General features: G+C 38.7%; 1 long non-coding RNA gene across 1 annotated transcript; it reads right to left on the reverse strand.

The window, feature by feature from the left end:
* Positions 1–7,344: 7,344 nt before the first annotated feature.
* On the reverse strand, positions 7,345–26,923 carry LOC130230102 (uncharacterized). The gene is made up of 3 exons (XR_008837915.1): positions 26,834–26,923; positions 7,609–7,767; positions 7,345–7,446 (listed from the first exon to the last, which is right to left on the reverse strand). It is a non-coding gene; the product is annotated as an uncharacterized LOC130230102 (long non-coding RNA).
* Between the last annotated feature and the right edge of the window lie 53 nt (positions 26,924–26,976).

The following is a 26,976-nucleotide window of genomic DNA, read 5'->3' on the forward strand; positions in this document are numbered from 1 at the left end:
TAGACTTGTTTCAGCTGGTTGTGTATTGGTTGTTGGACATTTAAAATTGTTTTTCAGCTATCTGTGTTTAGTACTAGCAAGTTTTAGCCACTGTTTCCTTTTGTTTACTGTAAGAGCTTGCGTGCAGAGCCGGAGGTTTTTTCGCGCGCCCCCGCGGCCGCAGTTTCGGGTGCTTTGTAACTTTGGAGGCGTGTCCAAACGCCAGGTAAAGACTATATATGTGAACACATTTGGTCTAGCTAGCAGGAGAAGCACTGTAGCATCGAGAGCAACACCGAGTAAGTACATTTAGACCTGTTTTCAGTTGCTGTGTTTGGTTAGAGAACGCTTAGACTTGTTTCAGCTGGTTGTGTATTGGTTGTTGGACATTTAAAATTGTTTTCAGCTATCTGTGTTTAGTGTTGGTTAGAGAACAGTTAGACTTGTTTCAGCTGGTTGTGTATTGGTTGTTGGACATTTAAATGTTTTTCAGCTATCTGTGTTTAGTACTAGCAAGTTTTAGCCACTGTTTCCTTTTGTTTACTGTAAGAGCTTGCGTGCAGAGCCGGAGGTTTTTTTCGCGCGCCCCCGCGGCCGCAGTTTCGGGTGTTTTTACTCTCGAGGCGTGTCCAACCTGAGCTCAATCAGCAAAGCGCTCGGGGGTGTATATAAGCGACTAGTCTCACCGCGGCAGCGGTCGCGGCAGCCTCGTGTGAAGCCCGCCTCGTGTGAAGACCGGCGAGGGTAAAGACCATCGACTCTACCTGTGCGACTCCACCGAGCAAAGACACCGACAAAGCACTTGAGTACTTCTTACTTTATTTTTTTTCCCTTTTCTCTGCACTCATTATTGTTTTGCTTGCACTTTATTATGTGTTTACTAATTCCTGTTGTTACTAATACTCGCAGAGCACGGGAGGTACGCTGCAGGCGCAACCCTCACCAACCTTCGATCAATTCAGTATCCTCTATTTCACAACTCTCTCTCTCCTGTGGGCCTTCTGGAATTGTCAATCTGCTGTTAACAAGCAGATTTTATTACCTCCATAGCCACTCATTCTGACTTTAGTCTCATGGCTCTAACTGAAACCTGGCTGAGACCGGAGGACAACTGCTACACATGCAAGCTCTTTCTACTAATTTCTCTCTTTCCCACACCCCTCGTCAGACAGGGAGAGGGGGTGGGACTGGACTACTGATTTCCAAAGAATGGAAATTCACTCAGAGACCGTCCCTGCCAAAAATCAGCTCTTTTGAATTCCATGCAGTCACCATTATCCACCCCTTTCGCATAAATGTGGTTGTCATCTACCGCCCACCGGGTACATTAGGTCACTTCTTGGATGAACTGGATGTTCTTCTCTCATCTTTTTCTGATTATGACACTCCCTGTTGGTGCTAGGTGACTTCAACATCCACATAGAAAGACCTCAAGCTGCTGACTTCCAGACTCTGCTTGCAATCTTTCGACCTCAAAGAGCACCTACTTCTGCTACTCACAAATCAGGTAATCAACTAGACCTTATTTACACTCGACAATGCCTTGCTGACCAAACACTAGTAACTCCACTACAAACATCGGATCATTTCCTTCTCTCTCTCAACATCCACATTACTCCTGAGCCGCCACACACTCCTACTCTAGTTGCCTTTCGCAGAAACCTACGCTCTCTCTCACCCACAGACTATCCACCATTGTTTCTAACTCTCTTCCTCCATCTTGCAAACTCTCTGCACTTGATACGAACAGTGCAACTGATACACTCTGCTCCACGCTAACATCATGTCTAGACAGACTATGCCCTCTGACATCCAGACCAACCCGAGCCAGTCCTCCTGCACCCTGGCTCTCTGATGTTCTCCGTGAGCATCGCTCAAAACTTCGGGCTGCTGGAGAAGCTGGCGAAAAAACAAAAAAATCCTGAACAGCTCATAACATACCAAACTCTTCTGTCTTCTTCTCGACTGAGGTTACTTCTGCAAGCAGACATACTTCCGTCAGAAAGTCAACAGTGCCACCAATCCTCGCTTTGCTTTTTAAAACAGTTTTCATCCCTCCTTCACCTCCTCCTCCACCCGCATCCTCCACACTCACTACTGATGACTTTGCTACAGTTCTTTTATACCAAACTGCAAAAATCAGTGCTCAATTTGCTGCACCTACCAACAAACACGCAAGATACACCACCAACACCACACACGCTCAACCTCTTTCTCCCGCTCCTTCTGAGTCTGAGGTGTCCAATCGCGTGCTATCAAGCCTGCAACCACCTTCCGCTAGATCCCATTCCCTCTCATCTCCTGCAAGCCATTTCTCCTCAGTCATACCAACACTGACTCACATAATTAACACATCTCTTGACTCTGGTCTATTCCCTACTTCATTTAAGCAGGCTAGGGTAACCCCTCTGCTAAAGAAACCCAACCTGGATCAAACCTACTTGAAAACTACCGACCGGTATCCCTGCTTCCATTCATGGCCAAGATTTTGGAGAAAGTAGTGTTCAATCAAGTCCTAGACGTTCTTACTCAAAACAACCTCATGGACAACAAGCAATCTGGCTTTAGAAAGGCCACTCAACTGAGACTGCCCTGCTCTCGGTCGTGGAGGACCTCAGACTGGCTAAAGCAGACTCTAAATCATCTGTCCTCATCTTGCTATGGATTTATCAGCTGCTTTTGACACTGTAAACCACCAGATCCTGCTATCTACGCTTGAGTCCCTGGGCGTCACAGGCACTGTTATTCAATGTGTCCAACCTACAGCATCTAGACACTGGGTACCTCAGGGCTCTGTGCTTGGACCACTTCTCTTCTCTATCTACACGCAATCTTTAGGAACAGTCATCCAGAAACATTGGTTTTTCCTACCACTGCTATGCTGATGACACCCAGCTATACCTCTCTTTCCACCCTGATGATCCCTCGGTTTCCAGCTCGCATTTCAGCTGCCGGTCAGACATTTCACTCTGGATGCAGATCATCATCTCCAGCTTAACCTCATGAAAACGGAAATGCTTGAAGTCTCTGCCAACCCGACCCTTCACCATAACTTTTCATCCAGATGGGATGAGCAAACCATCACTGCAATCCAAAATGGTAAAAAGCCTTGGAGGTACGATTGATGACCAACTGAACTCTCTGACCACATTTCTAGAACTGCCCGATCTTGCAGATTCGCACTCTACAAAACATCAGAAAGGTCCGACCTTCCTATCTGAACATACAGCTCAACTCATTGTTCAAGCTCTTGTCTCCTCCAAACTGGAACTATTGCAACTCGCTGCTAGCCGGCTTACCAGCTAGTTCTATAAACCTCTTCAGCGCTTCAGAACGCAGCAGCACGAGTGGTCTTTGATGAACCCAAAGAGCACATGTCACTCGTCCGCTACTCACCCGTTTGCAACTGGCTTCCAGTTGCTGCCCGCTCAAATTCAAAGCTCGGATGTTTGCCTTACAAAGTGACCTCTAGCTGTGCTCCTTCGTATCTGCTCTCACTCCTGCAGATATATGTGCCCTCCAGAAACTTGCGTTCTGTGAATGAACGTCGCCTCGTTGTTCCATCCCAAAGAGGGAAGAATCACTTTCCCGACTCTCACATTCAATCTGCCCAGTTGGTGGAATGAACTCCCTAACTACATCAGAACAGCCGAGTCACTTGCTGTCTTCAAGAACGACTAAAAACGCAACTGTTTAGTCTCCACTTTTCCTCCTATCTGCAATTGCCTCTCTGGCTATAACCACTAACTGAGCCCTCTTTGCCTCTCTCTCTCTCTCTCTCTCTATTAAAAAAAAAAAAAAAAAAAAAAATTCTACTAATGTTTTTGCTTCTTAGACTTTTAACACGCCTGAAACTTGTCTATAGCGCTTGTTCCTGCTGCTCTTATAGTTGTGTAAATTGCTTCCTTGTCCTCATTTGTAAGTCGCTTTGGATAAAAGCGTCTGCTAAATGACGAAATGTAAATGTAAATGTAAATAGAGGAAAAAAAAAAAAAACGTTAAAAAAGCGAATTTTCACTCTTTGTCTTTGCATTGTCTGTGTGTGCAACACCAAGCATGGACACGAGAGAGGAGAAGAGACCTGTCTGAGCACCTGAGAATCAAAATTGTGGGAGAATATCAACATGATGGACAAGTCCATCTCCAGAGATCTAGATTTGCTTTTTTCCACAGTGTGCAACATTATTAGAGGTTGCAACCTATGGCAGCTAATCTCCCTAGGCGTGGACAGAAGAAAAAATGTACTTGAGTAAGCAGTGGGCGGATTTAGGCATGGGCAATATAGCGATCTCCCCTTGGCGGCAAAGGGGGACACGGTGCAAAAAAAACCCATCCCCTAGTAGGAGCATTGAGATACGATTTACGTTATTTAAGTGAATTACTTCAGAGTGGCAATTCCAGAATAAAGAAGTTATGGGCCAATCACATTTGGCATCTTTTGCACACCTACTCTCTATCTGCAACAAAACAACGCTGGTGAAAGCAACTGACACATGCATGCATGGGATGGTTTGCCCAAGGTGCCATTTAAAGACTAAACCACCACTTTGAGTTAGCCAAAACTCTTCTGAGAAATCATCTTGTGGACAGTTGAGATCAAGAGAGCTTTTTGGTAAAGCAAAAAATTGAAAAAAAAAATGAGGCCTACAAAGAAAAGAACGCAGTACCTACAGTCAAATGTGGAAGTTCAAAGATGCTTTAACGGTTGTTTTGCTGCCACTGGCCCTGGGTGCCTTGACTGTGTGCATGCATCATGAAATCTAAGAATTACCAAAGGATTTTGGTTTGCAGTGTAGGGCCTAGTGTCAGAAAGCTGAGTTTGTGTCCGAGATCTTGGTTTATCCAGCAGGACAATGACCCCAAACATACTTCAAAAGCACACAGAAATGCACAGCAACAAAGCGCTGGAGCAATGAGTCCAGATCTAAAATCCCATTCAATCTTAAAATAGAGAGATCTTTAAATTGCTGTTGGGAACAGGCGCCCTACCAATATGAGAGACCGGAGCAATTCCAGGTGAGAGGTGTAAGTAGCTTATTGATGGTTGTAGGAAGCAATTTTGGCCATGACTGTATATGATTTAGATGAATTGAAAAAAATTACAACTTATAATGGGGACACAACTTTGAAATCTTATAAAACAATGCATGCATAATAGGTAAATACATTGATGTTAGATATTGAGTACTGTTTTTTGCCATACATTTGACAGAGTAATGACTAAAGTTAAATTGAAGGGCATAGTTGTGGTAAATGAATTTTATTTTTAATTCCTCATTACATTTGAAAATAGTCAATTTTTAAAGGGGTGGTCCACTACGATATCATATTTTAAACTTTAGTTGATGTGTAATCTAGCTGTGTGAACATAAACAACATCTCTGAATGTAAAAAGCTCAAAGTTCAATGCAAAGGGAGACCTTGGTTTTTACAGAGTTAACTTAGCAAAGCCTACAATGAACGGATTTTGGGGACTACAAAAAATACTTCCGGCACTTGTGAGATCACAAAGGTACTTTTACTGCGCACACACACTGCGCATCTAAGGGCCGTGGCCAGAGGTGCTGTAACGTTATAGCAGAGAGAGCTAAAATGCATCCAACACTGCTGTTTCCACAGAGCTTCATCTGTTTCTGTATTTGGGCTTCCAAATGACACGACACAAAGACATAAGTGCTTACAGTTCAATATTAATTATGTTCCAGAGAATTATAAAATAGTGCTGGATTCGGTTAAAATATGCTCAATGCAGAAGCTGTGAACTACGAACTACAATCTGTAAGTGTCTTTATTTGTTAATTTATTTATTTATTACATATTTATTGCCACATCATCAACTTATGGCTATTTCGTGGCCAAATGGATATACATTAAAATATTACATGATAAAAACAAATTCGTATTATATTAAAAAATTTACTTAGACAATTATATAAATCTAAATATATAAAATTACAAAAAATTTATTCAAAGTTAAATATGGTTTTTCAGTTCTATTTTGATAAAAAAAAAAATGTAAAACTCTCCTGATGGTACCTTTTTAAAAATGTCCATCAAAGTACTCTCCTTTTAAAATTTTGTCTAATGGAATTTAAACTTCTACATTCCAACAAAATATGTTTGATGGTAAGAGCATCTGGCAGTTATTACATTTAGGTAATTCTTCGTTATTTAATAAATATGAATGTGTCAACCTAGAATGTCCAATTCGACATCTGGTATAGACCGTCTGATCATGCCTGGTTTCGAAATTATAATTTGCTAAATGTCTTTCATTTATTTTCGGGTTAATTTCATATAATTTGTTGTTGATGCAGTTGTCCTATTCTCTTGCCATGTTTCGTTTATGTACAAATTGATGGTGGGTTTCAAGTCATCAGGAGGAATTAAACATTCAGTCACATTCAAGGAGATAGCCTTTTTGCAGTTTCACCTGCCAGTTCATTTCCACGTAGTCCCATATGACCTGGAATCCAACAGAAGATAATGTTGAACTTCGATTTTCTAGTGTTGTCATTTTCTTTAAAATCATGGAGATAATGGGGTGATCATACTTAGAAGCTTCAATTGCTTGAAGACAGGATTTGGAATCTGTGCAAATTAAAAAGTTTGATGCTGTGTCCTTTCCATTCGATCTAAAGCCATATTTATTGTATAAGCTTCTGCTGTGTAAATGAACTTTCTCTCCTGGAATCCGAGTACCAAAGACATCATCTTTAAACACTACTGCTGCTGTTACCTCTTGTCTGTTTTGATTTTAAATGAAATTGCAAATAGGATTAGCAATTGCATTTTCAATGTGGATGCAGAAATTGTGACGATCACGTTTGCATTTCTGCTTTCACAAACGCGCCAGTGACTGCCACATTTCAAATGAATAAGCAAGTTCATTAGCAAATGCATTTACTATTTCTTACTAGCTATGAGCCTGACATATCTAAATACTTTTTCATTTGAAATGTGGCAGTCACTACGTGTTCATGGAAATGCAAACAGTCATGCAGGATTTGCACTTGCATTTGTATTGTCACAATTTATGCATCCACATATTAAAAATGCAATAGCAAAACCTATTTGCAATTGCATTCGAAAATTATCCAGGATATCCCTCCATATTGTTGTTTTGACATCAGTAAAATAAATCAACACACCCTGGCGTACCATTACAAAGTAATATTTAAAAAAAACATTGATTCTAAAACTGGAATGGAATATCTTTTGATGAACATTAGAAATAATTGTAATTAATAATAATGAAAATGAAAAAAAAAAAAAAAAAAAAAACTATTTCAAAATGAACCCACAGTGACTTCAAGGGCCTACAAATTGACAACCCAACTGAACAGCTCTACTGTTTACCTGCTGATATAGAGATGACACACAGAACACTTCCGAGTCATGACTCTATGCTTGTGAGTGATAAGTGGGTAGAGCTTTATGTCCAAACAGTCATCCTGATGGACCAATCTAACACAAAGACAAAACAAATCAAATTAACTTCACTGTTAACTATAGTTACCACTATTAAAAACACTGAAAAACGTTATTTGCTATATCAATTTTCAGCTTTTTTTTTTTGAGGTACAAAAAAAAAAATTTTAAAAGCTTTGAAAAGGGATAATGTCTGACCTGACATCAGTAAGGACAACAACATGCTCACAATCACCCTGGTGAGTGTATAAGTATGGAAACCCGACTTTCATCCGCAGGTCATTGAAAGATGTTTCTTCCATCCTTGCAGTCTTGAAATCTGGAAAGTCTCTGCTTCGTGTCCACTCTTTTATGGCCCTTCAGCAAGAAAACATTTTAAGTTTGTAAAATTCACAACCAGATCAATCAAAATCATTTTAACTGCAAAAAAGTGAAAACAACAAAGTTTTGTCATTACAACTCTACAGCGACAGAGCAACATGCATCATGATCTGAAAACCATACCAACCAAGAGATAAAAACCTAACCCTCTCCACTGACTTTGCATTACAAGATGGTGCCTCCCAATTGCTATGTCAGTGCCCATTTTGTTATCCAATGTACATGATCCAATGTGACATGGTCCAATGTGAAATACATATAAACTTAAATGTTTACAGCTATTTGATGTGTAGCTTTCTGCTTTATCCATATTTTAAAAAGTTGCATACTCTTAAAATGCTACAGCTTAGTTATAATTAAATGTAAATATAAAACTAAAAATAGTTTTATATTATCATTAGTTTTATATTCTCTCTGTGAAACCCTGGCTAAAATCACAATCTATTTCTGAGAAAAAAATTTGTATAGTCATAAATATGCAATTTCTGTTTATTGCAGTAAATGATTAAATATCAAGGTGTTGGATACAGTACTATATTTACATTTATTACAAGATAAATACTGAAATGAATGATTTTTTAAATGCCACGTTTTATTATTTGGGGCAAGAAAATGGAAGATTTGTATTGGAAAAAGGAATCTATATTATTATTTTTTATTTTTAACATTTGGATTGCTTAAGGTGATATATTAACTAAAATTCTTCTCTGTGACATGCACTGAAAAAAGTGTTGCATGCAAAACTTTTGCAAACAATTTATTTGTGTTGAATTTAAACAAACAAATTAAATTGAGCAATGTTCAACTTAATTTGTTTGTTTAAATTCAGCCCAAATAAATTGTTTACAACCACTTAACGTAAAAAAATTGAGTAAATCCAAGGAATCATCTTTGATTTTTTTTTTCAGTGTGCTTGAATTCTAATTAGCATTTTGCAGAAGTAGATGCAGCTTACAGGAAAGATAGAGCGACATCAATATCTGAAAATAACTGTACTGTACTATTCTGTACAATGAGATGTGCTTAAAGGTGTGAAGACAGTATGTTGCAGAGCATGCCTTATCTGATAATAATGTCAGCTTGAGTGCATAGAGAATTTGTAGTGACGAACACCACTCCACCTGTTAATATCAGCTGTGTATAAATTCTTGAGTCAGAAAAGGGTGGAATTGTTGCATTGAGGACGCCGAGAATTCTGTTCATCGAATCATTCATTTGTACCTAATAAATATGAATGTTTTTGACATTGAAGAAAACCCCCTTCTGACCTTTTTTTATTAAACACACATGGAATTGGTTAAATATTCCAACATTTGCTACCCAAACACTGGTTTCAATCATCTCTGGGTTTACATTCGGTACAGAAACACCTCCTGAATCTCATGTCATTCAGTTAATACCTTCCTTTTCCAACATTAGAGACAGCAAACAGACTAAAACTTGACTTAATATCTCTCCACAAGCATAAATGTCAGGTCAGTCCCTGCAACGACGGGGCCTTGATCTGCAACTTTAGACTCGTTCATTGCCAAACTTAAGAACTGTCGATTTTTGTTTAAAGATCAACTTGTGTCAAGGCAGTGCACTAATTTTAAGGTCAGTTTATGGCTGATTCGACACAAAATAATTTTTTTGTCATTTTTCAACATTCCTTTTATAAACACATCAAGTACCACCTCAGAAAAAATACTATCAAAAATACTCTCCAAATACCACCATCAGCTTTGAAGTACAGTAGCATAGTAGGCATAGTTGAGCAGTTACAGCTCTCTACAGTTCAAAAATGAGGTGGATTAAATCTTTTTATCAAGGAATATTTATTATTGTCAGCCACTTTAAACATTAGATATAGTATGAACGATAACACTCTACTGTGCACAAGCAGGTGCTCCTAGGAGAGGGGGTACTGAAATGGTTGTAGGTTGTGCGCACTTCCTGGTCTGTGTTATTGTCACATGGTTTTGTTTTGTTTCATTGATGTGCATTCTAGTGACATGTTGGTGTCGTTTTGGTCACGTGATTAATTGTTTGGCCGATCAGCTGTGGCTAATTATCATGCCTATATCTGAGCGCTGGGTTTTTGTATCATTGTCAGTTCGTTATAGTTCATCATTGTCACTGTTCAGGACACGCTGAGTTTATTGGGACCTCTAGTGGTTTTCCGGAGAGCTACTCTGATCTGGACTTCACTGGCATTTCCATACAGCACCACATTTTTTTCCGCATTTTTTGTATTTTGATCTGTTTTTGCACTGTGTGTCTTTTCCACCAGTCATTAAAGACCTTGCATCTTGGATCCTTGTTGTTGTTATTATTTCGGAGAACATGACAACATGTGCCTAAAACCTTTAAACTAGCTGTCATTATGACTCTTATTTAAAAAACACGGCTTCATCCTAAAGAATTAGTAAATTATAGACCTATTTCAAACCTGCCTTTTCTATCAAAGATATTAGAAAAAGTCATATCTTCTCACTTCCTACAAAGAAACAATATTTGGGAGAAATTCCAATCTGAATTTAGAGCATTTCATAGCACAAAAACAGCCAAAACAGTTACGAATGACCTGCTTCTATCATCCTTTGACTTTAAAACATTAAAAATAAAAATACTGTATTTTCACCTTCTTTATTCAATGCCTTCCTTTACACAATGACTTCTTGGACTTCTAGATTGAGTTCTACGCTTAAGTCTGCATTGAAGCCACCTCAATATCAAGAATGCATCCGGGTTCTTTCACACATCCTCTATTCTTGCAGTCTTGAGTTTTGGAACTGAACTTTAACGGTTGATAATGATATTAAGCAACAACATGTGGAATGCAAGAATGGTTAAAAAGGCATGTTGAGAAAAAAAGATGTATAACAAAGACTACGGATCTGCTTTGTTGCTGTTCAGAGTATCAATTCATGCATACATGATAATTGTATCAGGAACAGGACTCAATAAAGTTCAAGTTAACTCCAGAACAAATGGTTAACACCAGACCTTAAAGGGCTAATTACTTTTAATTTGCTTGGTTAGGTCTTGCAAAGTCCAAGGTTTTTACATGATTGCACTCTCCTAAAATGTTCTTTTCCTTCCTTTACTCTTCTCTACAACATGTATGAATGTGAGTGTGTGTGTGTGTGTTGTGTGTGTGTGTGGTGTGTGTGTGTGTGTTTGTGTTAGAACAGTCAATAAAGTTTCCTTTTAAATTTAAAGGGCACCTTTGATGAAAATCAACTTTTTTAAGCTGTTTGGACAGAACTGTGTGTAGGTATATAAGGAGAGATATAAACCCAACAAGTCTCTTTTTTTCATTTGACATTAAAATAGGACCCAAATTAAAGAGTAAAATTGTTGACTAGGGACCTTATTTTTAGCTTCATCAGAGTGTGTCACTGTCACTGTGCTGTTTACCTGACGTAATGCATGAGAAGCACACGCACGTCAAATTGGTAGGCGGGGTGAAGCAGCACATTTGCATTTAAAGGCACAGGCTACAAAAACAGCTAGATTTTAAACACTAAAACGGGCAGATTCTACATTATATAATAAATAATTTGATGGATATTTTGACCTAAAACTTTACAGACACATTCTGGAGACACAAAAGTCTTATCTTACATCTAGTAAAATTTTCTTATTTTGGAGAATTCTGCTGTCCTCCAGAGGTCGTGTTTTTGGCCTAGGCAGCATGTACTGATGCAGCTTTTATGACTGAAGTGAAATACTGTGTGGGTCCCACTAAGGCAATGCAGTGCTGAAATATACAGATGTTAACAATTTAACACGTTCCCTTTGTAAATGAACCTGCACCTTTAGACCGCTGGGTGGCACTTAAAACATAGACTTACTCAGCTAAAATATTACGCTATTTTCAGCTTTGCCTTTTCACAATACTAGATAGGATGGTACTGTATACAGTATGTACCCTATGCACAGGTACTGTGTGTGATCTGATGTGTTCATTTAAAATATAATTGTGTTTGGTTGTTTTGGTTTCCCTAGTAATAACATGCTTTTACACTATACTGTATGTTTTAGAAAGATGTCTATAATACATGGTGAGAAGCATAGCCCATAAGCTGCAAATATTAAAAACAAATAAAAGTTCTTTAGCCTTTATATTGCCCTATTAAATTGCGTTGGGGTAAAAATAACATTTCATTTGAAAATCCAGTAGTTTTATTTAGAATAAGAAAAAAATATAAAAATATGCAAATAAATTTATTAATTAAACACAGTTTGTAATGGCATTTGTTATAACACAGGACATGACACGTTTAAAGAGCATATTTTAGGTAAAAAAATATTAAAATGTTTTACGAGGGCACAATTTTGAAAGAAAAAGTGTCTGTTTCTTTCCCACTTACTGGAAAACCCACTTTTTTTTCTAACCACCGTGGTGACGTCGCATTGGGGACTCATCTGACAGGCACGCTCTGATTACAGTGAAGCAGATTAGCATATAGCAGAATCAGTTGTTAGTTTTGGTGTAATTTATCATCATCGTGGTATATTTTTGTGTTCATGGAGGCTGCACAAACTTCAGCCTGTCAGCATATCAAGTCCACAAGATTCACGCTGCTGTTTTTCTTGATGTTTTGTTGAAATGGAATGAACCCAATAAGACAGAAAGCTGGCGTGGATACTGCAGAAAACATTCTCCCTGATCAGTCGAACATGCAGCTCGATGAAAATGTGAACTGTACATGGTAAGACGATCCATTTTTCTTTTATATTTGCCAACTTACAAATCAGTAAGCATGACTATTTGAGTAATCAGAAGCAACGCGATGTGTTTACATTGTACTTTTTTAAACTGTGTAATAATACAACCATATTATAAAACAACTGGTAACATCAGTTAGCTAATATTATAAACATCTTGAATAGATACAGCTTCGTGATTTTGTTTGCTCAGCTAATTAATAATTTATTGTCATGTGTGTCTATAAGGCTTTAGGAGACGCATCTGCAGCAATGATGCTGACCCGGAGCAGGGGGCTTTCTCTTTATGGACTTCTCTATCATCTGTGCTTCATTTTGTCTCACAGAGTAACCTCAGACCTTCACCTCGGTCATCAGGTAGATTTTTATTTCCCCCTCAATCTTGAATTAATTATATATGGTATTATCTGTTAACAAAAATTAGAAATCAAATAATTACTAAAATAATTTCTATATGCAGGCAGGTAAAACTCAAATGCTATACACAAGTAAAGCTCTTTGAAGATTTACGGTGTTTTTCTGCAATGTTTAGGTCTGAAGTAGGGGGAATGCTGTTGAATTCACATTCATTAATAAGTCTAAATAAATACATCTATTACCAAGCCCATATAAGCAACAAAGAAAATTTAAATGAAAAGTAGCCCATATGAAAAAGCTAATTTTTTGGCTGTCTTAGTTCTATGATTTAAAAAAAAAAAAATTATCTCTATATTTAGCTTTTTTATTTATGTTTTTTGTTCTTTCATTTTAGTTGTCTTTAATAAATTTTGTTTTAATTTCCAAATTGTGTCCTCATTCCATTTAAAGGGCACATAGGTTACCCCTTTTTTCATATTTAATATAAGTCTTTTGTGTCCCCAGAATGTGTCTGTCAAGTTTCAGCTCAAAACACGCATCAGATTATTTATTATAGCTGTTTGAAGTGTCTATATTATAGCTGGAATAAAGGTTTTGCTGTTTTTATGTACTGGCCCTTTAAGGCTAGTCCTCCCCGCCCACCGTTCCCACGTGCCTGTCAGCAATCGCAACCCTCGGCTGCCTCAGGAAGCAGATCTCATGTAACGTGTGTGAGAAATACTACAGTAAGAACTTTAACAATCAGTATTTGATGCATTTTTTTTGTGGATTTGCAACGAGTCACACACAATGTCATTACAAAGTTCACGCACACACACAGCATGGACACAAACACATAGCGCAGACACATACATACACACACACACAAACATAGCGCAGACACACACGCACACACATAGCTCAGACATGCAGACACACACACACAGAGAGAGAGAGAGAGAGAGAGAGAGAGAGAGCGTGAGAGCGTGTTAAGCTTTGCACTCGTTTTGCACGCATATGTGACATGATACTGGTAATCTCCACTGCTGTATGGATATCTCTTATATTAATGTACAAAATAAACCTGATTTAACGTCCACAAACCGCGATTGAAGCGTCTTCCTTTATAATTGTTCTGACAATTAGCGGCTGTGCTGATTAAGTGCATCTGAAGTGAATCGCTGTAATCATTGCACACATGCACGGTTTTAAAACATTTTAAACTGTAAAACTCACTCTTGATCACGTTTGATGATGATTGATGATCCTAGCAAACTGAACATACCTTTTATTCCCGTTGCGCGCATCCTCTCTTGATGATATGATTATACACGTGACTACCGGACATGTTAATGCACGCAGCTGTCAATCAATTCGGTTGGTCGGGGGGACAGCACTCCTACAGAAAGTGGCGGGTTGATCTGAAAACCGCTCCAATTGGTCCACCGTTTTTGTGTTTGTTAAATTTGAAAAAAAAAGGACTGGGTGTGTTTATTTCACCCCAATATGACAGTTATACACTATACTTACACACACATTTCTGTCCAAACAGCTTGAAAAGTAGATTTTTCACCATAGGTGCCCTTTAAGTTTACAATGATAATGAAGCTTAACACGTTTTAACGATTTATGAAGGAATTATAATGCTTTTTTTTGTTATTTTAATCTTCATTGACAATAGCAGGGTATTTATGTCGACTGTATATTTCTGTTCGTTTGCATCTCATTCCTTTGTGCCCCCTGGTGGCACAACTCCTGTTACGCCTAAAAACACGTTCTTAATCCCTTAGTCCTGCCACACCGCAGCGGTAATAGTCATATTTAACTGCCACCCACTGTAATTACGCAAACTGGCAGTGGACAGGTTATCGAGACAAAAAAAAAACAGACATTACGACACGTTAGCATTGTTTTCAGATAAATAAATATGTTCACTTAGCATCTTTATTACATATCTGCAAACATATTATGATATTTACAATCGTGGCCAAAATTGGTTGTCACTCCTGAAATTTTTCCAGAAAATCAAGTATTTCTAACAGAAAAGTATTGCATAACCACATGTTTTTGCTATACATGTTTATTCCCTTTGTGTGTAAAAAGGGAAGAAAAAAAAGAGCTAATTTGACAATGTTACACAAAACTCCAAAAAAGGGCTGGACAAAATTTAGGGCACCCTTTCAAAATTGTGGATAAAGCACTGTAGCATCGAGAGCAACACCGAGTAAGTACATTTAGACCTGTGTTCAGTTGCTGTGTTTGGTTAGAGAACGCTTAGACTTGTTTCAGCTGGTTGTATATTGGTTGTTGGACATTTAAAATTGTTTCAGCTATCTGTGTTTAGTGTTTGGTTAGAGAACAGTTAGACTTGTTTCAGCTGGTTGTGTATTGGTTGTTGGACATTTAAAATTGGTTTTTCAGCTATCTGTGTTTAGTACTAGCAAGTTTTAGCCACTGTTTCCTTTTGTTTACTGTAGAGCTTGCGTGCAGAGCCGGAGGTTTTTTTCGCGCAGCCCCCGCGGCCGCAGTTTCGGGTGCTTTGTAACTTTGGAGGCGTGTCCAAACGCCAGGTAAAGACTATATATGTGAACACATTTGGTCTAGCTAGCAGGAGAAGCACTGTAGCATCGAGAGCAACACCGAGTAAGTACATTTAGACCTGTTTTCAGTTGCTGTGTTTGGTTAGAGAACGCTTAGACTTGTTTCAGCTGGTTGTGTATTGGTTGTTGGACATTTAAAATTGTTTTCAGCTATCTGTGTTTAGTGTTTGGTTAGAGAACAGTTAGACCTTGTTTCAGCTGGTTGTGTATTGGTTGTTGGACATTTAAAATTGTTTTTCAGCTATCTGTGTTTAGTACTAGCAAGTTTTAGCCACGTTTCCTTTTGTTTACTGTAAGAGCTTGCGTGCAGAGCGGAGGTTTTTTCGCGCGCCCCCGCGGCCGCAGTTTCGGGTGTTTTTACTCTCGAGGCGTGTCCACCTGAGCTCAATCAGCAAAGCGCTCGGGGGTGTATATAAGCGACTAGTCTCACCGCGGCAGCGGTCGCGGCAGCCTCGTGTGAAGCCCGCCTCGTGTGAAGACCGGCGAGGGTAAAGACCATCGACTCTACCTGTGCGACTCCACCGAGCAAAGACACCGACAAAGCACTTGAGTACTTCTTACTTTATTTTTTTTCCCTTTTCTCTGCACTCATTATTGTTTTGCTTGCACTTTATTATGTGTTTACTAATTCCTGTTGTTACTAATACTCGCAGAGCACGGGAGGTACGCTGCAGGCGCAACCCTCACAACCTTCGATCAATTCATGTATCCTCTATTTCACAACTCTCTCTCTCTGTGGGCCTCTGGAATTGTCAATCTGCTGTTAACAAAGCAGATTTTATTACCTCCATAGCCACTCATTCTGACTTTAGTCTCATGGCTCTAACTGAAACCTGGCTGAGACCGGAGGACACTGCTACACATGCAGCTCTTTCTACTAATTTCTCTCTTTCCCACACCCCTCGTCAGACAGGGAGAGGGGGTGGGACTGGACTACTGATTTCCAAAGAATGGAAATTCACTCAGAGACCGTCCCTGCCAAAAATCAGCTCTTTTGAATTCCATGCAGTCACCATTATCCACCCCTTTCGCATAAATGTGGTTGTCATCTACCGCCCACCGGGTACATTAGGTCACTTCTTGGATGAACTGGATGTTCTTCTCTCATCTTTTTCTGATTATGACACTCCCTTGTTGGTGCTAGGTGACTTCAACATCCACATAGAAAGACCTCAAGCTGCTGACTTCCAGACTCTGCTTGCATCTTTCGACCTCAAAAGAGCACCTACTTCTGCTACTCACAAATCAGGTAATCAACTAGACCTTATTTACACTCGACAATGCCTTGCTGACCAAACACTAGTAACTCCACTACAAACATCGGATCATTTCCTTCTCTCTCTCAACATCCACATTACTCCTGAGCCGCCACACACACTCCTACTCTAGTTGCCTTTCGCAGAACCTACGCTCTCTCTCACCCAACAGACTATCCACCATTGTTTCTAACTCTCTTCCTCCATCTTGCAAACTCTCTGCACTTGATACGAACAGTGCAACTGATACACTCTGCTCCACGCTAACATCATGTCTAGACAGACTATGCCCTCTGACATCCAGACCAACCCGAGCCAGTCTCCTGCACCCTGGCTCTCTGATGTTCTCCGTGAGCATCGCTCAAAACTTCGGGCTGCTGAGAGAAGCTGGCGAAAAACAAAAAATCCTGAACAGCTCATAACATACCAAACTCTTCTGTCTTCTTTCTCGACTGAGGTTACTTCTGCAAAGCAGACATACTTCCGTCAGAAAGTCAACAGTGCCACCAATCCTCGCTTGCTTTTTAAAACATTTTCATCCCTCCTTCACCCTCCTCCTCCACCCGCATCCTCCACACTCACTACTGATGACTTTGCTACATTCTTTTATACCAAAAACTGCAAAAATCAGTGCTCAATTTGCTGCACCTACAACAAACACGCAAGATACACCACCAACACCACACACGCTCACCTCTTTCTCCCAGCTCTCTGAGTCTGAGGTGTCCAATCTCGTGCTATCAAGCCATGCAACCACCTGTCCGCTAGATCCCATTCCCTCTCATCTCCTGCAAGCCATTTCTCCTGCAGTCATACCAACACTGACTCACATAATTAACACATCTCTTGACTCTGGTCTATTCCCTACTTCATTTAAGCAGGCTAGGGTAACCCCTCTGCTAAAGAAACCCAACCTGGATCAAACGCTACTTGAAAACTACCGACCGGTATCCCTGCTTCCATTCATGGCCAAGATTTGGAGAAAGTAGTGTTCAATCAAGTCCTAGACTTTCTTACTCAAAACAACCTCATGGACAACAAGCAATCTGGCTTTAAGAAAGGCCACTCAACTGAGACTGCCCTGCTCTCGGTCGTGGAGGACCTCAGACTGGCTAAAGCAGACTCTAAATCATCTGTCCTCATCTTGCTGGATTTATCAGCTGCTTTTGACACTGTAAACCACCAGATCCTGCTATCTACGCTTGAGTCACTGGGCGTCACAGGCACTGTTATTCAATGTGTCCAACCTACAGCATCTATACACTGGGGTACCTCAGGGCTCTGTGCTTGGACCACTTCTCTTCTCTATCTACACGGCATCTTTAGGAACAGTCATCCAGAAACATGGTTTTTCCTACCACTGCTATGCTGATGACACCCAGCTATACCTCTCTTTCCACCCTGATGATCCCTCGGTTCCAGCTCGCATTTCAGCCTGCCTGTCAGACATTTCACTCTGGATGCAAGATCATCATCTCCAGCTTAACCTCATGAAAACGGAAATGCTTGAAGTCTCTGCCAACCCGACCCTTCACCATAACTTTTCAATCCAGATGGATGGAGCAACCATCACTGCATCCAAAATGGTAAAAAGCCTTGGAGTTACGATTGATGACCAACTGAACTTCTCTGACCACATTTCTAGAACTGCCCGATCTTGCAGATTCGCACTCTACAACATCAGAAAGGTCCGACCCTTCCTATCTGAACATACAGCTCAACTCATTGTTCAAGCTCTTGTCCTCTCCAAACTGGACTATTGCAACTCGCTGCTAGCCGGGCTACCAGCTAGTTCTATCAAACCTCTTCAGCTGCTTCAGAACGCAGCAGCACGAGTGGTCTTTGATGAACCCAAAAGAGCACATGTCACTCCGCTACTCACCCGTTTGCACTGGCTTCCAGTTGCTGCCCGCATCAAATTCAAAGCTCTGATGTTTGCTTACAAAGTGACCTCTAGCTGTGCTCCTTCGTATCTGCTCTCACTCCTGCAGATATATGTGCCCTCCAGAAACTTGCGTTCTGTGAATGAACGTCGCCTCGTTGTTCCATCCCAAAGAGGGAAGAAATCACTTTCCCGAACTCTCACATTCAATCTGCCCAGTTGGTGGAATGAACTCCCTAACTACATCAGAACAGCCGAGTCACTTGCTGTCTTCAAGAAACGACTAAAAACGCAACTGTTTAGTCTCCACTTTTCCTCCTAATCTGCAATTGCCTCTCTGGCTATACCACTAACTGAGCCCTCTTTCTCTCTCTCTCTCTCTCTCTCTCTATTAAAAAAAAAAAAAAAAAAAAAATTCTACTAATGTTTTTGCTTCTTAGACTTTTACACGCCTGAAACTTGTCTATAGCGCTTGTTCACTGCTGCTCTTATAGTTGTGTAAATTGCTTCCTTGTCCTCATTTGTAAGTCGCTTTGGATAAAAGCGTCTGCTAAATGACTAAATGTAAATGTAAATGTAAATAAGAGAAAAAAAAAAAACTTTAAAAAAGCGAATTTCACTCTTTGTCTTTGCATGTGTCTGTGTGTGCAACACCAAGCATGGACAACAGAGAGAGGAGAAGAGACCTGTCTGAGCACCTGAGAATCAAAATTGTGGGAGAATATCAACAATGATGGACAAGTCCATCTCCAGAGATCTAGATTTGCTTTTTTCCACAGTGTGCAACATTATTAAGAGGTTTGCAACCTATGGCAAGCTAATCTCCCTAGGCGTGGACAGAAGAAAAATGTACTTGAGTAAGCAGTGGCGGATTTAGGCATGGGCAATATAGGCGATCTCCCTGGGCGGCAAAGGGGGACACGGTGCAAAAAAAACCCATCCCCTAGTAGGAGCATTGAGATACGATTTACGTTATTTAAGTGAATTACTTCAGAGTGGCAATTCCAGAATAAAGAAGTTATGGGCCAATCACATTTGGCATCTTTTGCACACCTACTCTCTATCTGCAACCAAAACAACGCTGGTGAAAGCAAACTGACACATGCATGCATGGGATGGTTTGCCCAAGGTGCCATTTAAACTAGAACCACCACTTTGAGTTAGCCAAAACTCTTCTGAGAAATCATCTTGTGGACAGTTGAGATCAAGAGAGCTTTTTGGTAAAGCAAAAAATTGAAAAAAAAAATGAGGCCTACAAAGAAAAGAACGCAGTACCTACAGTCAAATGTGGAAGTTCAAAGATGCTTTACGGTTGTTTTGCTGCCACTGGCACTGGGTGCCTTGACTGTGTGCAATGCATCATGAAATCTAAGAATTACCAAAGGATTTTGGTTTGCAGTGTAGGGCCTAGTGTCAGAAAGCTGAGTTTGTGTCCGAGATCTTGGTTTATCCAGCAGGACAATGACCCCAAACATACTTCAAAAGCACACAGAAATGCACAGCAACAAAGCGCTGGAGCAATGAGTCCAGATCTAAATCCCATTCAATCTTAAAATAGAGAGATCTTTAAATTGCTGTTGGGAACAGGCGCCCTACCAATATGAGAGACCTGGAGCAAATTCCAGGTGAGAGGTGTAAGTAGCTTATTGATGGTTGTAGGAAGCAATTTTGGCCATGACTGTATATGATTTAGATGAATTGAAAAAAATTACAACTTATAATGGGGACACAACTTTGAAATCTTATAAAACATGCATGCATAATATGTAAATACATTGATGTTAGATATTGAGTACTGTTTTTGCCATACATTTGACAGAGTAATGACTAAAGTTAAATTGAAGGGCATAGTTGTGGTAAATGAATTTTATTTTTAATTCCTCATTACATTTGAAAATAGTCAATTTTTAAAGGGGTGGTCCACTACGATATCATATTTTAAACTTTAGTTGATGTGTAATCTAGCTGTGTGAACATAAACAACATCTCTGAATGTAAAAAGCTCAAAGTTCAATGCAAAGGGAGACCTTGGTTTTTACAGAGTTAACTTAGCAAAGCCTACAATGAACGGATTTTGGGGACTACAAAAAATACTTCCGGCACTTGTGAGATCACAAAGGTACTTTTACTGCGCACACACACTGCGCATCTAAGGGCCGTGGCCAGAGGTGCTGTAACGTTATAGCAGAGAGAGCTAAAATGCATCCAAACACTGCTGTTTCCACAGAGCTTCATCTGTTTCTGTATTTGGGCTTCCAAATGACACGACACAAAGACATAAGTGCTTACAGTTCAATATTAATTATGTTCCAGAGAATTATAAAATAGTGCTGGATTCGGTTAAAATATGCTCAATGCAGAAGCTGTGAACTACAATCTGTAAGTGTCTTTATTTGTTAATTTATTTATTTATTACATATTTATTGCCACATCATCAACTTATGGCTATTTCGTGGCCAAATGGATATACATTAAAATATTACATGATAAAAACAAATTCGTATTATATTAAAAAATTTACTTAGACAATTATATAAAATCTAAATATATAAAATTTACAAAAAATTTATTCAAAGTTAAATATGGTTTTTCAGTTCTATTTTTGATAAAAAAAAAAATGTAAAACTCTTCCTGATGGTACCTTTTTAAAAATGTCCATCAAAGTACTCTCCTTTTAAAATTTTGTCTAATGGAATTTAAACTTCTACATTCCAACAAAATATGTTTGATGGTAAGAGCAGTCTGGCAGTTATTACATTTAGGTAATTCTTCGTTATTTAATAAATATGAATGTGTCAACCTAGAATGTCCAATTCGACATCTGGTATAGACCGTCTGATCATGCCTGGTTTCGAAATTATAATTTGCTAAATGTCTTTCATTTATTTTCGGGTTAATTTCATATAATTTGTTGTTGATGCAGTTGTCCTATTCTCTTTGCCATGTTTCGTTTATGTACAAATTGATGGTGGGTTTCAAGTCATCAGGAGGAATTAAACATTCAGTCACATTCAAGGAGATAGCCTTTTTTGCAGTTTCACCTGCCAGTTCATTTCCACGTAGTCCCATATGACCTGGAATCCAACAGAAGATAATGTTGAACTTCTGATTTTCTAGTGTTGTCATTTTCTTTAAAATCATGGAGATAATGGGGTGATCATACTTAGAAGCTTCAATTGCTTGAAGACAGGATTTGGAATCTGTGCAAATTAAAAAGTTATGATGCTGTGTCCTTTCCATTCGATCTAAAGCCATATTTATTGTATAAGCTTCTGCTGTGTAAATTGAACTTTCTCCTGGAATCCGAGTACCAAAGACATCATCTTTAAACACTACTGCTGCTGTTACCTCTTTGTCTGTTTTTGATCCATCTGTATATATGTGTTCATGATGACGAAGACTGTCTGTTATTTGTTTGAATTCCTGTTTGTATTCATTTGGGTGAGTCAAGGACTTGTTCTGTTTGGTTAAGTTCCATAAGATTCTTATTTTCGTGTTGCACCAAGGAGGAATATGGCTCGAATCAGGTAATGAAAGTTTTTCCGTATTAACACCCATATTCTTTCATACGTATTCCAAAAGGACTGATATAATTGGGTCTGTCTTCATACAATTTTAAAATTTCAGGGTGGAAAACTGAAGGATAAGCTGGGTTACCTCTTTTTGATTTCAGTTTAACAGCATATTGGAGTGCTAATTTTAAACGTAGTCTTTCAAGGGATGGTTCTTTTGCTTCAATATATAAACTTTGAATAGGAGATGTTCTGAATACTCCCAATGAGATTCTTAGTCCCGTGTGATGTACAGTGTCCAGCATTTTAATGTAGGATTTTCTAGCGGATCCATACACTATACTTCCATAATCCATTTGGGATCTGATCATGGTTCTATAAAGATGAAGCATTGTAGGACAATCTGCACCCCATTTTGTTGTGGTCAGAATTAAGGATATCCTTTTTTTTAAGGTTTTTGTTTTTAGGAGTTTGATGTGTGGAATAAAGGAGAGCTTATTATCCAGGGTGAGTCCAAGAAATTTAGTTTCCTTTACAATTTTTATAGGTTCTTCTTCCAAGAAGAGACTTGGTTCTGGATGAAGAGAACGTAATTGACAGAAATGCATGCACACAGTTTTTGATCTGGAGAACTTACATCCATTCTTGACTGACCAGTCATGCATTTTGTTAATACAAAGTTGCAATTGTCTTTCAATAGTATTCATGTTTCTTCCTCTGTAACAGATGCATAAATCATCCACATAAAGACTACAGAATACATTTAAACCAATAGCATTTACAATACTTCTGATTTTGATGTTAAATAATGTAACTGATAATATACTTCCTTGTGGCACACCAAGTTCTTGAATATATTTATTTGACAGAGTTGTTCCTAGCTGAACTCGAAAACACCTGTTTGCTAAAAAATTTGAGATAAAAACAGGTAGTTGTCCTCTAAAACCCATTTCATACAAGTCTTTTAAAATGCCATATCTCCAAGTGGTGTCATAGGCTTTTTCCAAGTCAAAGAATATTGCTACAGTGTGTTCTTTTTTAATAAAACCATTTCGCACATAGGATTCTAGTCTTACAAGATGATCTATTGTGCTTCTTCCTCTTCTGAATCCACACTCATAATTACTAATATTTTGGTCCTTCTCCAGTGACCATACAAGTCGATCATTTATCATTCTTTCCATTGTTTTACACAGACAGCTGGTAAGGGCTATAGGGCGGTAATTATTTGCATCTGAGTGGTCTTTACCTGGTTTAGGTATAGGTATGATTAAAGATTCTTTCCAACAAGATGGTACCTTTCCAGATGTCCATATATAGTTAAAAATATTTTAAAGGAGATACAACACATCATATGGTAAGTGCTTTAAAAACTGATAATGGATTTTATCAGGACCGACTGCAGTGTCTTTTGAATTTTTCAAAGCTTTTTGTAGTTCTTCCATTGTAAAGGATTTGTTGTATATTTCAGCAGTATCAGAGGAAAAGTCAATCTGGTTTTGTTCTTGTTGCCTTTGTATTCTTTGGAATTGAGGAAGACAATTTTCTATGGATGAGTTTCTTTCAAAAGTTTTTGCAGGTTGTTGGCAATTTCTTGTTCGATAGTTAGTTGGGTGCTACCACTATTTATGTGACATATTTGTGATCCACCTTCTTTGTTCTTCATTTTTCGGATCATATCCCAGATTTTCTTAGTTGGCGTCTGTGATGTTAAATTTGATATATATTGTTTCCAGCTCTGTTTCTTGGTTTCATTAATAGTCCTTCTTGCTTTTGATCTTAATATTTTCAATTTAATGAGGTTTTCATTCGTAGGATGTTTGTTAAATATTCTTTCTGCCTTTTTCCGTTCTTTGATGACCTTTTTGCAACTGTCATCAAACCAAGGATTATTTCTTCGATATGGGTGTCTTGATGTTTTTGGAATGGTTTCTTCTGCAATTTCAATCAGTTTATTTGTAAAAACTTCTATTGAATTGTGGTTTACTTGATCCATTTCTCTGTATTTCTCACTGCATTGTATTTCAAAACTGCACCAGTTTGCTTTTTTAAGGTTCCATCTTGGGGTTCTTTGTCTTTGAGTACCTAATGAGGTAATAATCAATGGAAAATGATCACTTCCACTTAGGTCATTCCAGACTTTCCATGAAAAATCTGGAGCTATTAAAGGATGACAGAGTGTTAGATCAATGGCAGTGTAAGTTCCATGTCCTGGGTGCAGGCATGTATATGATCCATCATTTAATATGCACAAGTAATTTTTTTTTTTAAATGAAGTCCTCAATTACTTTTCCCTTTGAGTTCCTGTAGCTTCCTCCCCATAACGCATTATGACTGTTTAAGTCTCCCATGAATATGGTTGGCATGGTATCTGCTGTTGTAGATCATCCATATCTTGTAAGGTTATAGTAACATCAGGGGGGATATAAATGGAACATAAGGTAATAACTTTGTGGAGGGTTACGCGTACAGCAACAGCTTGCAAGTTGGTATTCAATGTTACTTAACTGTGGATTATATCCCTTCTAACTACTATAGCTGATCCTCCTGAAGGTCTATGTACATTTCTACCAAATGCATTGAATATTTAGTAATTTTTAAAGGTTATTTTGTTATTTGCTTCTAAGTGAGTCTCTTGTAGGCAGAACGCAATAGGGTTAAAAATTGTTGATGGGTGTTGCATTTCAGCAAAATTTGCTTTCAACCCTCTACAATTTTAATGGATTATGCAGTCCTTTATATTTAGGTAGGTAAAACAAGAACAGTTCTTTTGTTGTTACATTTCGGGGATAAACTTCTGCTTCTGGAAGTTAGGATCTCTTTCATTTCCACATCTTTTGGAGTTTCTGGTTTGCGACTTTTTTACTTGAACTATTCTTTGATGATTGAGCAGTAGTGGTTGTTTGTGTTTTCCTTCCTCTTGATGAAACGTTGGGTTCCATTATCTGGCATTGATCTTCATCCATTTAAGTCTGGTTTGAAGCATTTTGGGTTTTCTTTTTATTCAAGTTTTGGTTTTTGTTTAGGCATTGAGGTTTATCATTATTTAACCAAGTTAAATCTGTTTGGCATTCTATAGAGTTCAAGATTTGTTTTACCACAGATGCGTATGATCGTTTGAGTTTAAATTGGGGATTCCTCAGTCTTTCTTCTTGCTTCTGTATAGCTTACTTTCTCGTACATTTAACTCTCTGAATTTCTTTTTCTTTTATCCATACAGGGCACTCTTTTGATGAAGATGGATGGTCTGCTTTACAGTTGCTGCATTTTGCTGTTTTATTACAGCTTGGTCCATGTCCTTCTTCTCCACAGTTGGTACATAATGGTTTATTTTTACATCCTGCAGAATCATGTCAGAATTTTTGACAGTTGAAACATCTTAACGGATTTGGAATTAATGTGTTGACTGGTACACTCTGGTATCCCAGATGGATCTTTTCTGGTGGATGTGGTTTATTGAAAGTCATGATGTAGGTTCCAGTTTTGATAATCTGCTCTTCTCTCCTGATTGTAATTCTTTTTACATGAATTACACCCTGTTGCATTAATTCCATTTGGATCTCTGCCTCATCCATGTCTTGCAGCTCTCTCGTACGTATTCCTCCTTTACTAATGTTAAGAGAGGGATGATAGAAAGTCTTCATAGGTTTTCACATCTTTAACTGTTCCTGCAATTCCAGCGATACCTTTTTGTATAGGCAAAGGTGATAGTTTTGTCAGCGGCATTTCCATTTGGGTTGATTCTAGAATTATGAATCTTTGCCATGTATCGCCTTTTTGAGGAGTCATTTATCCATTCTCGGAGTCGTCATCTGATTTAAGTTGTTTGGGGTTTTTTGAGTTTGCCATATTTGTATAGAATTTGTTTCATTACTTCTGCTCCTCACCCACCTCGGTGCCCAACAAGGGGATGCATAGAGCTGCGGATATCCTCCAGTTATGCATCAAGGATACAGAGGTAATATACTCGAGTAAGCAGAACAAAGTTCACGTTCCTCGATTGACCCTTTAGCCATTGTCTTACAAAGTAAGTCTTGACCAGCCGATTGATTGGATTGAGCCCATCCAACCTCCTGTCTATGTGAAGTTGGAGCCAAAGCACTGTGTTGGTGTTGAGGGAACCGCAGTTACCCACATTCCTCAAATACCAGGATCTCTTTCTCCACAGACACGGGTTGCAACTCACATACAAGTCGCCCCATTTGTCGCCTTTTACGATCAGCAAGGGGGTGCTAGGGACCTATTCTACCCCGGGTCCCCAAGGGGCTCTTTATTTGTTAAAATTGATCATGACATGTACAGTGTCTAGAGTTAACTGTATGCTGTAGCAACGATGTAAACAATGGGAAATGCTGTTTTGCTCCGCAAAAGATTTAGCAACAAATTCATATTTATCAGTCAAACTGCTGTACACACACACAGACAGAATTGCAGCACATTATGACGATGACCAATCAGAGTCACTTGAGGGCGGGCCTTTCAGAGGAACAAGGAAATATTTCAGTCGTTTTCATGTTAGCCGAGTAGCTGTGTATAATCAAAATAAGATTTATGAAAAAATAACATGATTTCCTTCTAGTGAAACATGAGCACACATTGCTTTGCATCTTATAAACACAACCAAGCCTTAAAATTACATTCTGGACCACCCCTTTAACTTAATAGAAGTTATAATTGTGGACATGTTTTGTCCCATGTCTCAAGGATCTGTGAAATTATTTAAAAAATATTAGATCTTACGTGCTGATGTCTTGACATTCTGGGAACCGTGTGTCGTTGTAGAATGTTCCATTGAAGAAAAAAAATGCAGACTTGTAATGATCCTAAAAAAAAAAAAATACCAAAAATACAAACTTACTTTTCTCTGCCAGTAGCTATAATTG

The sequence above is a fragment of the Danio aesculapii genome, chromosome 1 (assembly GCF_903798145.1).
Source record: "Danio aesculapii chromosome 1, fDanAes4.1, whole genome shotgun sequence".
Classification (NCBI taxonomy): domain Eukaryota; kingdom Metazoa; phylum Chordata; class Actinopteri; order Cypriniformes; family Danionidae; genus Danio; species Danio aesculapii.